Here is a 12,842-nt window from a genome sequence, read left to right on the forward strand (position 1 = left end):
TTACATACAACTGATGAATCACTGAACTGTACATCTGAAACTAATGATGTACTATATGTTGGCTAATTAAGTCTAAATAAAAAAAGAAAATTATATATCCTACAATGTCTAAATTCACTGTCTAAATCATAGTAGTCTCACATAATGGCAAAACATATGGGCATTTAAATTATGTTAGAGAAGGGATGCCTGGGTGGCTCAGTCAGTTAAGTGTCTGCCTTTGGCTCAGGTCATGATCCTGGGTTCCTGGGATCAAGTCCCGCATCGGGCTTCTTGCTCAGCGGGGAAGCTGTTTCTCCCTCCGCCTACTGTTCCCCTTGCTTGTGTGCACTCTCTCTCTCTGATAAATAAATAAAATATTTAAAAATAAATAAATTATGTCAGAGAAGACTGTTTAATAACACAGAGTATCGGTTACCACATAATCTCTATTATTATGGGAAAACATAAATTTTTTAAAAATTAACATGCTGTGTATTAAATTTACATTTAAATTAGAATTATAAATTAATCACCAGCAGGTGCCTAAAAATTGAGAGGATATCTCCTTTTCTTGCCCATCAACAGCATAGCAGCAGCTCACATCTCCATGATTACTTTGACCACACCCAGTAGACATTTCAGCCCTTCCCAAGGTCTTCTTGCTCGGTGTTTCTGGGACTCCTGCTGCTTGGTTCTAGAACCTCAGCCAGTGGTCTGGTTTTCCACACCGTTCCTGCCATCCCCAAGGCTTACTCCCCTACAAGGGGCTGCTCAAAGTCTCAAGACTGATTCCTGCTTACTGCTCCCTGCTCACAGCTGTATCTCCATTTGTGGACACAGTCTTGACTCCACTGACTAGATTAACAGAAAGGACAAGACTGGAATTTTCTATGAGACATTAATTAAATTTCATGGATAAATAAAGGCAATATCACAAAGATTAACAAACAACAATTGCGGGATATGGACGTGCAGAGAGCCCACCTACCAAGGCGTGGTTGAGGGGCCCTCAAAGAGTTTTCTCCCTTTGTAGCCTGGCCCAGATCCACAGTCTGGGGAGAACTCCAAGGGTCTTCTTGACTCAGATCCTGGGCCCAAACTCCATGAAGCTCCTAGAGAGAGATGCCACCTCCTCTTACCCCATCTATGATTCACATGTAAAACTTTTAAATTTTTTCTGTATTTATTTATTTTTATTGAGATAAAATTCACCTACTTTAAAATTCATCATATGAAAGTGTACAATTTGGTGTGTTTTTTTTTTTTAAGTATATTCACAGAGTTGTGCAACCATCCCCGCCATCTAATTCTAGAACATTTTCTCTGTGATTGACTTTCCAATCCTCCTTTCCCGTTCCTGGTATTTGGGTTTCAGAGAGCCTGACACGGTAGGCGGCTCTTTGCCACCCGAGCTCTGAGCCATCTGAGGAATTAGACAAAAGCATCAGCTGGGGGAAGCCAAGATACCTTCTCTTTTTACGGATACAGTGGACCTTGAAGAATGTGGCTTCTCTCCGCAGCCCATCGGGTGTCCAGTACTGAGTGCAGACCTGGAACTGCCCCCTCAGCTGACAGGCTCCGCGCTGAGAAGGGAGCCCGATGAGGGACTGGATCCCAGGATCCTGAGATCATGACCTGAGCCCCCCAGGCACCCCTGGAGGCCATTTTCAGATGCACAAATATATTTTAGTTTATGTCACAGAATAGCCTCTCTCATTACCATTCCTATTCCTGAAGGGGATTTTGGCTTCCCAGCAGAACGCTGTTTGTGCCCCCTCGCGCATTAGAACTGAAGGCCTCGGGAGGGCCAGTGCCACTTCTTACGGGTCTGTGTTCCCAGAATTCAGCGGTTGCAGGGAGTAACCACTAAGCGATCGTGTGTTGAGTCATTTTGCTCATGACACACGGTTGTAGATGGCCGCCCATTTGGAGTATTTTAAAGGGAATAAAAAGCGTCTTCTCATTGCATCTATGACCCCCAGCTGCCTCCCACAGGGGATGCGTGTCCCACACACCGCAATGCATTTTGGGAAAATGTGCAAGTTCGATTCTGTGAGGATCACCCCACCTTTCACATCTCCCTAAGCTGATGGATTGTGGAGTGGGGGAGAGGAAGAGAGAGAGGAGGGGTTTGGAGTATGTGGTATTTTGAGGTTTGGGCTGGGAACCACACAGTCCCAGAGGAGAGCTAGGGGCCCTCCAACTCTGAAAGAAAACACACACCTCTCTTAATAGAACTAAGCCCAGTTCCTCTGCTGTGAGCAACCCAGCAGGGTCCAAAGCGTGGGGCTAACCCTCAGTGCCCAGCTCCTGGTCTCAGGCTTCAAGGGCTCCTTGGAGACGTCCATGATTCCTGCTGCCCCCACCACTGGGCTCTACGGGAGGGATCACTGAGCTTTAAACTGGTTTAAACCCCCTGTTCAGGCCTGAGAGGGAGAAGCCTGTCCCCCGGCCAGAGATCCTCCTTCCAAGCTTGGGTGTCCTCTCTGAAGCCCCTTCCCTGATGATTGGCAGCCTAGGGAAAGCACCGCCGTAGGCCTCCTCTTCTCTTGGCTCCCAGCAGGCTTTTCCATGACAGCTTCACCGGAATATAGCCCTGGATGGACAACCTCAGTTCAAGAAGTATCCAAAGGTAATAGTGCATTGTGGGGAAAAGGCAGAGCCAGGGGAAGGGGAAGCACCAAACTGGAGGGAGCAGGAAACAAAAAGACAAGTCAGGAGATTCTAAGTAACCCATCCTGTCTGTCGTATGGAGGGAGTGCATTGCCTTTGTCTCTGGAACCCCTTATAACTGCCCTGCCACGTGCAGGAGGAAAACGAATGTCAGTCTGACCTAGTGACTCCCAAACTAGTCTGCGCATGAGATCACCTGTGATCATAACCACCCAAAGCCCAGACCTCATCCCTGCGGTTAAACCACAGCCCCTGGGGCTGGAACCCAGGCAGTAGTAACACTGAAATCGTGTGGACATGTTTGACAACCTCGTGTAGACTGGTGTTCTGAGTTCGGCAGCACCAAAATCCCTGGGGGGGCTTAAAACACAACCCCTGGGCCCATCCCCAGAATTTCTGAATCTGCAGGGCAGTGGGTGGGGCCTGAGAATTCACATTTTTACCAAGTTCTCAAGCAATGTTGGCGCTGCTGTTCCAGGGACCCACTTGGAGAACCACTGATCTAGCTATTTAAAAACTGAGTCGGTCATTAAAACTGCCTTTGAGATTTAATTTACCCACGAGGGGAAGACTGGTCTCTCAGATTCCTTTTTTTCTGTGGAAGATAGAATTTTATCATCTGTGGGTTGGGGGAGGGGACCCCCCTCCATTGGGTCCTTGGGTGGCCGCTGTCCTGCACCCATCACCGTCTGCTGGTATCTAAGTCTTACATGTACACGTCTTGATCTTGGCATCTATCCTGGGCTGTCCCAGCCCCGGGTGATCCCTCATCTCTCACCATCCCTGCACACCCTACTAGACTGGACTCTGCCTTTACTTGTGGAGGGTCACCTTGTCCCACCTCACTGGCCCCATGGCCGGCCCACAGCACAGGAGGAGCCCAAGGGCAGCTTTGCTGCTGTGGCTTTGAGTCCTGGGGTAAAGGGATAAGAACACCCTCTGGTGATAAAGCATCTCTAGAGTAGACTGGGGGCTCCATCTGAGGAGGGGGGGCTCTCTCAAGCATGACCTCTGCCATCACAGCAGCCATCCTGCAGCTCTGCTGTCTTTTCTGGTTCAACCCTCTTATGAGAACTGGCTCTCTTTCTGACTCACAGGTTCCATGACATATCCCTGCATCCTTTCTCTGAAGTGCCTTTTGCTTGACCATCAGACCCCTGTGTGGTCTGAGGGATACATGCATCAAAACTGGGCTGTTTGCTGAGCAATGGGTTGTCAAGTGATACCCCAGACCCTCTAGGGAAGGGATGTAAGAGCCTGACCGTTCACGGGCACTCCAGATGATTCTTACATACACTAAAGGTGAGGACACCTGTACTGGGTGATTAGCTTCTGAGGACAGAAACTGTGCTGTCGACAAGTGTATCTTTCTCCTGTGGCCCAGAACACACAGAGTCCCCATGCAGAGGGCTGGATTCCAGAGTGGGGGATGGCGATCATAGATACAGTAACATGATGCTTGTAAATTGCATGTGCGTGTGGGTGTACGGGTGTGTGTGTACATGCGTGTGTGAACAGTTGTATGTATGTGCAGGTGCATGTGGTGTGCATGTGTGTGCGCTGATCTGTGTGTGCCTGTGTGTCTAGAGATGTGTGTGAGGGCACGTGCATGTGCATATCCTGTCAACACCCACTGTCTGTTCTCCAGCTTTGGAACAGAGTTCTAGCCTTGTGCTCCCCAGAAGCGATGGGGATGCTTCAGACACTAGAGTGACAGCCTGTTGCTCCACGAGGGGAGACACAGGGGCACTGAGACCCACCGTGGGAACAGCCAGTGTCTTCCCTTTCCGGTTTCTGGTTCTCTCTGGGACAATGGCTGGTGGAGTGATGAGCTGGGACGGTGCTGTTCAAATGGTTCCTTCTCCCCCTGAGACCGCACAGTTGTGTTCACTTAAGCTACAAGCACACACTACCTCTCTCTACTGCAAACACACATATGTGTTTGTCGAAGTAATGAAGGAACAATGCAGGTGGCAATGATGGCCTGCAGTGAACCTTCAACAATAAACACCAATAGCTGTCATGCAAATAGTACTTCTCACGTGCGCCAGGCCCTATTCCAAACCTGTACAGATGTTCCTATCTAAACCTCTGGTTTTCAAACGTTTCCTATCAGGGCACCTGGGTGGCTCAGTCATTAAGCGTCTGTCCTGGGATCGAGCCCCACATCGGGCTCCTCCGCTGGGAGCCTGCTTCTTCCTCTCCCACTCCCCCTGCTTGTGTTCCCTCTCTTGCTGGCTGTCTCTCTCTCAAAATAAATAAGCAAAATCTTTTAAAAAATAAAAATAAATAAAATAAAACGTTTCCTATTGGACAGAAGCACAGGCACAAAGACTTGTAGACATTGGCCCCAGGTTGCCGAGGCAGGGGCGGAAGCAGGGGTTGGAGCCAGACAGTTCCAGAATCCGCCTTGACCCCCTGAATGCACATTCCAGGAGACTCCAGGGGCGACTCCGACCGGCTTCCACAGCCAGGCCCTCTTTCCTGAACGCGCCCTGCTGTCCTCTCAAACTGGAAGATCGGGGACACACATTTCTGGAGACAGAAGCCACCTTATAAACACAGCATGTTTTCTCAAGCACTTTTTGTGCGTGTGGGGAACTGGTCGTTGGATAGATTGAGATAACTTTCTTTTTATTTGAAAAGCACCAAAAAATCTGCACAGCTCACACTTAGTTTGTTTCTTCCTGCATTTTCTATTATGTTGAACCAGGTGGGATTTTGGTGTTATAAGTCACTGTAAGTTTTATAGCTATATCAACGCCTGAAGTGCGGGCTTTCATGTGTAGTCAAGGTTAGGTGGAAACAGGCGGCTTAGTGGAATTATGATAATATGTAACTGTATTTCAAGATTGTAAACATTCTTCTTAAAGTAGTATAACCAACATAACATTAAATTATGTCACAATCATTCTGCGATGTGCACAAAATGGGGGGGCATCCCACTGATAATGATGGATAGTTTCAATAATTTGTACCTTTTCTAACAAAACTAGAGAGTCCATTTTGCTTGTTAAAATGCACAGTGATTTACAATAGTCAAAACTACATTTGGCAGCCAGTTATGCTGAAGACAAGATAGGTAGGAAATATTTTCTTGATTAGATAATGGTTGGTTGAAATTCCTTCCAGCTTTTGTGAAACAAAAGTTAGCAATTGAAACCGTATCAGATGATGCATCAATTTTCCATAAACAGAAGACTGTGCAACCCTACTTTATTGAAAAATCTTTATGCGGAGCTAGATTTAATCTCTCAATTTGAGAAGCAGTGCCATGAAATGAGATGTTTGCATGCAAAATCTCCAGATTTCCAATGGAAATATAAAACAAAGAAGCACTCCGTCCCCTTGGGGTTGGCACCTATCTTGGATTCGTTTTTGCTCTGATGTTCTCGCATGGTTTTATCAGTGGCTTCAGGGAAGCGAAACAGCAGTTTGCTTCCTTAAGAACAAAGGCTTGGAGAATTTTTTTTTACAAAAAGATAATATATGAAAAGTACTTTCCATACTAGTCTTTTCATTTGTTATGAATTTCCTGAGGAGTAATCATTGTTTCAAATAATTTGTCTTTTAATGATTTTAATATTTAATCTGGCAACTAAATATGACTTGAGCTGATGCTTTGTTTTCTCATTTTTTCTTTTCCTAAATCACACATGAAACTATTTTTTGAATAGGCACGTTTTAACTTTATGAAACTGGAAAAAGTGTGGCTTTCAAAAACGTATAGAGCAAACTATACATTTCCCATAAGTTNGAATAGGCACGTTTTAACTTTATGAAACTGGAAAAAGTGTGGCTTTCAAAAACGTATAGAGCAAACTGTACATTTCCCATAAGTTACTTTGTTCCCCGCCCAAAAGTGGATCTTTAATAGCATCTCTAAATGTATTTGGTAATAAAGTATTTATCACATATGTGCCTGATAACTGAATAATGACAAATAGGACATAGTCCCCTGGTCAAGGCCTTGCATGTGCATAAGGGGTATAGAATGCAAACATGGTGCCTGGGGAATAATCACATCCCTTCCAGCACATGTACCCTACTCTGTGGTAACCATGTTCATTTCTTCTATGACAAGACAGTCATCTCACGTGCTGTAATATACCTATATACTGGTTTCTATTCTCTATTGTTAAATGTTCCAAAGTTTTATCTACTTACTTCCAGCATTGCCACGAAAATGTCAAGACTGTTTCAGTCAGAGGACTTAAGATGGCGGAAGAGTAGGGGGACCCTAATTTTGTCTCCTCCCTCAAATACAAATAGGCCGTTATCAAATCAATCTGGACACCTGAGAAATCAATGGAAGAGTGTTTCACAGTCTGTTTCTATAAAACCAACGTATTTATTTGTGTCTTAATAGGCGATCATAGGGAAGGCATAATTTCTAAACAAAGCAAATTAGACAAGCAGCAAGTCAGTTATCTGAAGCCATAAAATTATGATGTGCTGTGATTATTTTCTCTAAATACTTTTTCCCATGTAAGGCAATAAGGTATTCTTGGAGAAATCCCCAATTCCAGATCTGATTCCTACACCTGGAAACATACAAGATAAGCCTGGATCATCTTGAAATTATGTCGAAGAACACAGGGCATTTGAAAAGGCTTCCCTAGCTAAAGGTGGGTTCATTTCAGCAACAAAATCATTGAGATCCTACAACAAGTAAATAAAATAAGCCAAAGGAAAAAGATAAGCATATGCAAAACAAACACAAACAGCAATATAAAAGTCTAAGGTCAAAATCATTCGTGTTACAGGTAGTAATGAGACAGGCATCATTTTAACTTGTAAAAATACAATTCACAAAAACATAAATCAATCATAAAGATTTATGTGACTAACAGTATTATCTGTCTGGAAATTTAAATTAAAAATAGAGATAGAAAATATGATAAAACCATGATAGTAGAAGAAATAAATGTTTCACTCAGCCTTTGTTTTAAGCAAGTAGACAAACGTTTCAAAAGATCATAAGAAATTTTATTAATGCAATAAATTACAATTATTTGAAAGATACATTTTTAACTTTTTTACCTGTTAAACAGAAAGTATCACTTTATTTCCAGTGACCATGAATAGTTTTTAGAAAATTATTTAATTTTAAGCCATATATTAAATCTCAATATAATCTTTAATAAGGACTGTAAATGGTCTGGGATGAGTGCTATGTAGGGGAAATAAAGGAGCTGAATCTCTCTGGGTAGATGTAGGATAATGAGAAGGGGGCAGCTGAAATATGCAGGATGGGAGAAAGATCCAGGATTCATTGGAAGCAGAAAATCAGTCTGAAATGACCTGGGGAAATATGCGACTTTCAAGTATCCCCACTGAGACTGGAAACTTGGCTCAAGGCCCATTCCACAGAGAATGGGGGATTTGAGATACTGTCATCTACCCCCTCAAGGATGCTACAGCCCCACTGACATGTGAGTTACATGACTATGTCAAAGGGCAGTGGTTACATCATTCCAGCTGAGCACCACTTCCTGGGGCCACTGCTCCTTATAACAGTTATCAACAGAGGTCGTGGTTGGAGACCCAAGGTCATTGGCCTGCTTCTTAGTCAGCAGTTTCAAATGTAAATGATTCTGGGGAAGGGAGAGGTGGTGGAAGGGAAGAAGGGAAAGCAGTTTTCAATTTTCAATTTCAACACCCACAGTACTGGCACTGGAGATATGGTGATGAACAATATAGACAATTCCTCTATGCCCAGAGCTGAGACCAGCAGGAATGCAGACTTTTTTTTTTTANGAAGGGAAAGCAGTTTTCAATTTTCAATTTCAACACCCACAGTACTGGCACTGGAGATATGGTGATGAACAAGATAGACAATTCCTCTATGCCCAGAGCTGAGACCAGCAGGAATGCAGACTTTTTTTTTTTAAGATTTTATTTATTTATTTGACAGAGAGAGTCAGTGAGAGAGGGAACACAAGCAAAGGGAGTGTGAGAGGGAGAAGCAAGCTTCCCGCCGAGCAGGGAGCCCAATGCGGGGCTTGATCCCAGGACTCTGCAATCATGACCTGAGTCAAAGGCAGATGCTTAAGGGCTAAGCCACCCAGGCGTCCCAGGAATGCAGACTTTAAATCAGGAAGAGCAATGCATGTCAGAATAAAGGAGGAGGGAATTCTGGGGTGAATTTAAATAACTGAGCCTAGAGGACTTTCCTGGGAAGTGAAGTTAGGATGAGATTAGAAAATCAACAGGAAATGATGCTGCACCCCAAATTTTCAGGTCTTGCCAAGCAGCCCCCCATTTCCCCGGTCAACAAGATTCATCCAGGCTGCTGACAGATAGCCTGGCACCAACACTCGTGCATTGGCCAAGCTGGATGCTATCCTGAATATTGCTGTGAAAGCAAGGTGTCCTATTGGTGTGACCTCCACTGTAGTTTTGTCACTCTCTACCACAGTGGGCTCCTGTGTCCCCAGACTGATGAAACACAAGGCATTGGCAATACACTGGGACATTTTAAAGCAGACCCTGCCTCTCTGGGAGTTGTAGCATGGGATGGCAGAGAATGACCACAGATGGACACCAGGACAGTGACAAAGGACATCTGTTCAGCCTCCACACTTATTCATGGAATTCTGCTTCCTCTTCTGCTCCCGTGTACAGACGTTCAGCTGTGAATCCCACCATCAGGTGCATTTTTGTCCAGTTCTCTGAATGAGTCTATTGCTCTGCCACACAGCAGTATGTGGTAGACTGTGACCCTGGTTCCCCATTGGTCATGCCTCCCAGTCCTCCCACCCCTGAGTGATCCCTTCCCACATTGATTCTGAGTTTGGCCATATGACTTGGTTTGGCTAGTGGGCTTTAGCAAGAGTGAGGCAAGCAGGGCTTTGGTAAGCACTTGCCAACTGGGTCTTGTCCTTCTGGAGTGTTCCCTCTTGCAACCCACCATTTTGTCGGGAAGTTCTGGCTCTCTTGTTGTGAAAGAGGGGCCACATGAAGAAAAACTAAGGTACTTCAGCCCATTTAGCACCCAGGCCTTTCAGAACCTTCCAGGCCAGCCCAGCCACCAGCTGGATGAAGCCATAGGAGTGGGCCCAGCAGACACCAACAAGGAGCAGAGAAACCACCTCTCTGAGCCTGGCCAAATTCATGGAACCATGAGAGAGAATACACTTTCATTGTTTTATACTTAAAAATACTGAAGCTTTTGCCACACAGCAATATTTATCCTACAGATGTGAGCCTCAGGCCTGGTTCCCCAGCAACTATTCCAAATATAGTCTCCTTTACAATGCATTGACATTTGTTTCATTCTTAGGTTGGTGTCACCAGGCTTTGGTTTCCCTCAAGAGAAATATTTTTGGTGCTTTGTTTTGTTTTGTTCTCAGTTTGGTCAGAGAGAACTTTGAAGGATTCAGGACCGTCCTCTTGTAAAATGGTAGATGAATGTCTTGTAACAGCTACAATCATAAAGCAGTGTATTTAGTGTATTTAGTTTTTAAAACTAGTGTATTTAGGATACAAAAATATTGATTTAAGGGGGCACAGCCCCTCAGTGTTTATAGCAGCAGTACCAACAATAGTCAAATTATGGAAAGAGCCCAAATGTCCATCAACAGATGAATGGATAACGAAGATGTGGTAAATATATACAATGGAATATTACTCAGCCATAAAAAAGAATGAAATCTTGCCATTTGCAACAGCGTGGATGGGGCAGGAGTGTATTATGCTAAGCAAAATAAATCAGTGAGAGAAAGACAAATACCATATGATTCCACTCATATGTGGACTTTAAGAAACAAAACAGGTGAACAAAGGGGGAAGGGGAGGAAAATAAAATAAGATATAGACAGAGAGGGAGGCAAACCATAAGAGACTCTTAACTCCAGAGAACAAACTGATGGGTGATGAAGGGGAGGTGGGTGGGGGATGGGCTGATGGGTGATGGGCATTAAGGAGGGCATGTGATGTAATGAGCATGGGTGTTGTATGTAAGTGATGAATCACTGAATTCTATTCCTGAAACCAATATTACACTCTATGTAAACTAACTAGAATTTAAATAAAAATTTGAAAAAAGAAAAAAAACTTGTATTTAAACAACAAATTGGTATATATATGCACAAAGAGAGAGTCTGTGTTTATTTCTACAGCGACATTTTCTCTCCCCCACACACACAGAAGACAAGGTGCAAACGAGGAGAGGAGAAATGCCTGAGGGGAAACAGTCTAATCTCTGAAGTTCACCCAGGAGCCAGCCTGTCTCCCAGGTAATTCCTGGAAGTCCTTTAAGCTAAGCAGTATCTTGGAGACTGATTTTGAAAGTCATGGAAGTGCCAGATGTCTTCTTCCTGAACCCCATGAGTGAAGGCTGGGCTGGTTTCACACCTCCATCCTCCACTGCCTGAAGTCTTCTCTCAGGTGGGCTGTGTACTTCCTGCTCAGCTTGAATTTGCAGCTGTATACATCCAGCTCCTAGCTGTTCTGAACCATCTCATGGGACTCCATGGGGCTCGTGAACTTCATGTCCCATGGAAAGGGTAGAAAGTGCGCTTGACTTCCTGATTTGCTTTCCCATTTATATCACTGCCTTGGCTGCCCACTACCTGAGGTTTCTTCTTTTCCACTCTTTTAGCTTCACGCCAGGTTTTTCTAGCTGACCTGAAACACAAGTGTCTGCAGATGAAGATGAAGGACCTCCCAGTGGTCCCTGCTGCCATGGCTGCTGCCAGAGGGAAAGCCAGAGGTCATACTGTGGGGCAAATTCTGCTGGCCTCCCACCTGTCTGAGCTGCCCAGAATGGAGGGAGTTTCCTCTGGTGGATACATCCTGGGGGAATGTGGTTTGTCTGGGGCTCCACGACTTTTGCTGCTATGGATAGAGGAGGGCCAGGTAGTGGGGTTGCTGGGGTGGTCTTCCTCTCCAGGACGAGTAAGAGACTGGGTGGCATTTGGCTCTGCTACTGGCCTTTGTCCTAATTCCTGATCTTCCTCAGGCCACTGATTTTCAGTACTACTGCTCTAACTGTCCTCAGAGTTGGAATTAAAAGGTAGGAAGAGCGGGCTCGCTGCATCTCCACTGCTTTGGGTTGGAATTTGTAAGGTACCTATGCTATACCTTACAGGGTAGTGGAGAGCAGCTGTTAGTGGGGTCAGATGAAGAAGGGGGCTTTAGAGTAATGGTGTAGCCCTCCAAATTGGATCTCTTGTAGCCCAGGAGCACATATGTGGCCATTACTTTGTCATTCTTCTGGCCCATTAGGAGTCCCAGTTCCCCTCCCATGTGTAGCCCATGGACACTTCCAACTCAGTCTGCCCAGACTACTACAGCTGCTATGCCTTCTGGTACAAGTTTTTGAGTTAATCAAAACCTCTACCTAATGGCAGATACCTGCCAATGTTAATTCTATAATTGAAATTCTTCTTGCCATAGGAAGCCACAGAGTAAGGTACTCTCCTGATGGATGCAGTATCACCCAGGCTGGTAGGAGATGTCCTCAAGTGGATGTGATCAAACCACCTCCCTTGCCACAGCACCTACACGATTCTCAATGGGAAATGAGCCATTGCAGGAGCAAAATAGAACCAAGTAGAGGTGGGTTGCATCCCTTTAGCCTCCGGAAGCTCCACTGATTGGTGGGCTGGGATGGTTGTTACACTAAGGAGATGTCAACAGATTCAGTCCGTCTTCCATTTCTTCATTTGCTTTGTTCCTCCCCCAAATGATTCCACTGATGAAAAGAACAATCTCAGGATAACTGTAGAAATAGAGGTGCTGTGCTCACTTCGGCAGCACATATCTTAAAATTGGAATGATACAGAGAAGATTAGCATGGCCTCCGCGCAAGGATGACATGCAAATTCGTGAAGCATTCCATATTTTTAACAGACACGTGAAAAAATGTTCAAAATCATTAGCCATCAGGGAAATTCAAAGCAAAGCCACATTAAGATACCACCTTACACTGGTTAGAATGGCAAAAATTAACAAGGCAAGAAACAACAAATGTTGGAGAGGATGTGGACAAGGGAGAACCCTCTTACGCTGTTGGTGGGAATGCAAGCTGGCGCAGCCACTTTGGAAAACAGTATGGAGGTCCCTCAAAAAGTTAAAAATAGAGCTACCTTACAACGCAGCAATTGTGCTACTGGATGTTTACCCCAAAGATACGGATGTAGTGAAAAGAAGGGCCACATGCACCCCAATGTTCATAGCAG

At 44.8% G+C, this 12,842-nt stretch overlaps 1 non-coding gene across 1 annotated transcript; it reads left to right on the forward strand.

The window, feature by feature from the left end:
* Positions 1-12,401: 12,401 nt before the first annotated feature.
* On the forward strand, positions 12,402-12,508 carry LOC117795639. The gene has a single exon (XR_004619714.1). It is a non-coding gene; the product is annotated as a U6 spliceosomal RNA (small nuclear RNA).
* Positions 12,509-12,842: the final 334 nt, after the last annotated feature.

Source organism: Ailuropoda melanoleuca, chromosome 1, assembly GCF_002007445.2.
Source record: "Ailuropoda melanoleuca isolate Jingjing chromosome 1, ASM200744v2, whole genome shotgun sequence".
NCBI classification, from domain to species: Eukaryota; Metazoa; Chordata; class Mammalia; order Carnivora; family Ursidae; genus Ailuropoda; species Ailuropoda melanoleuca.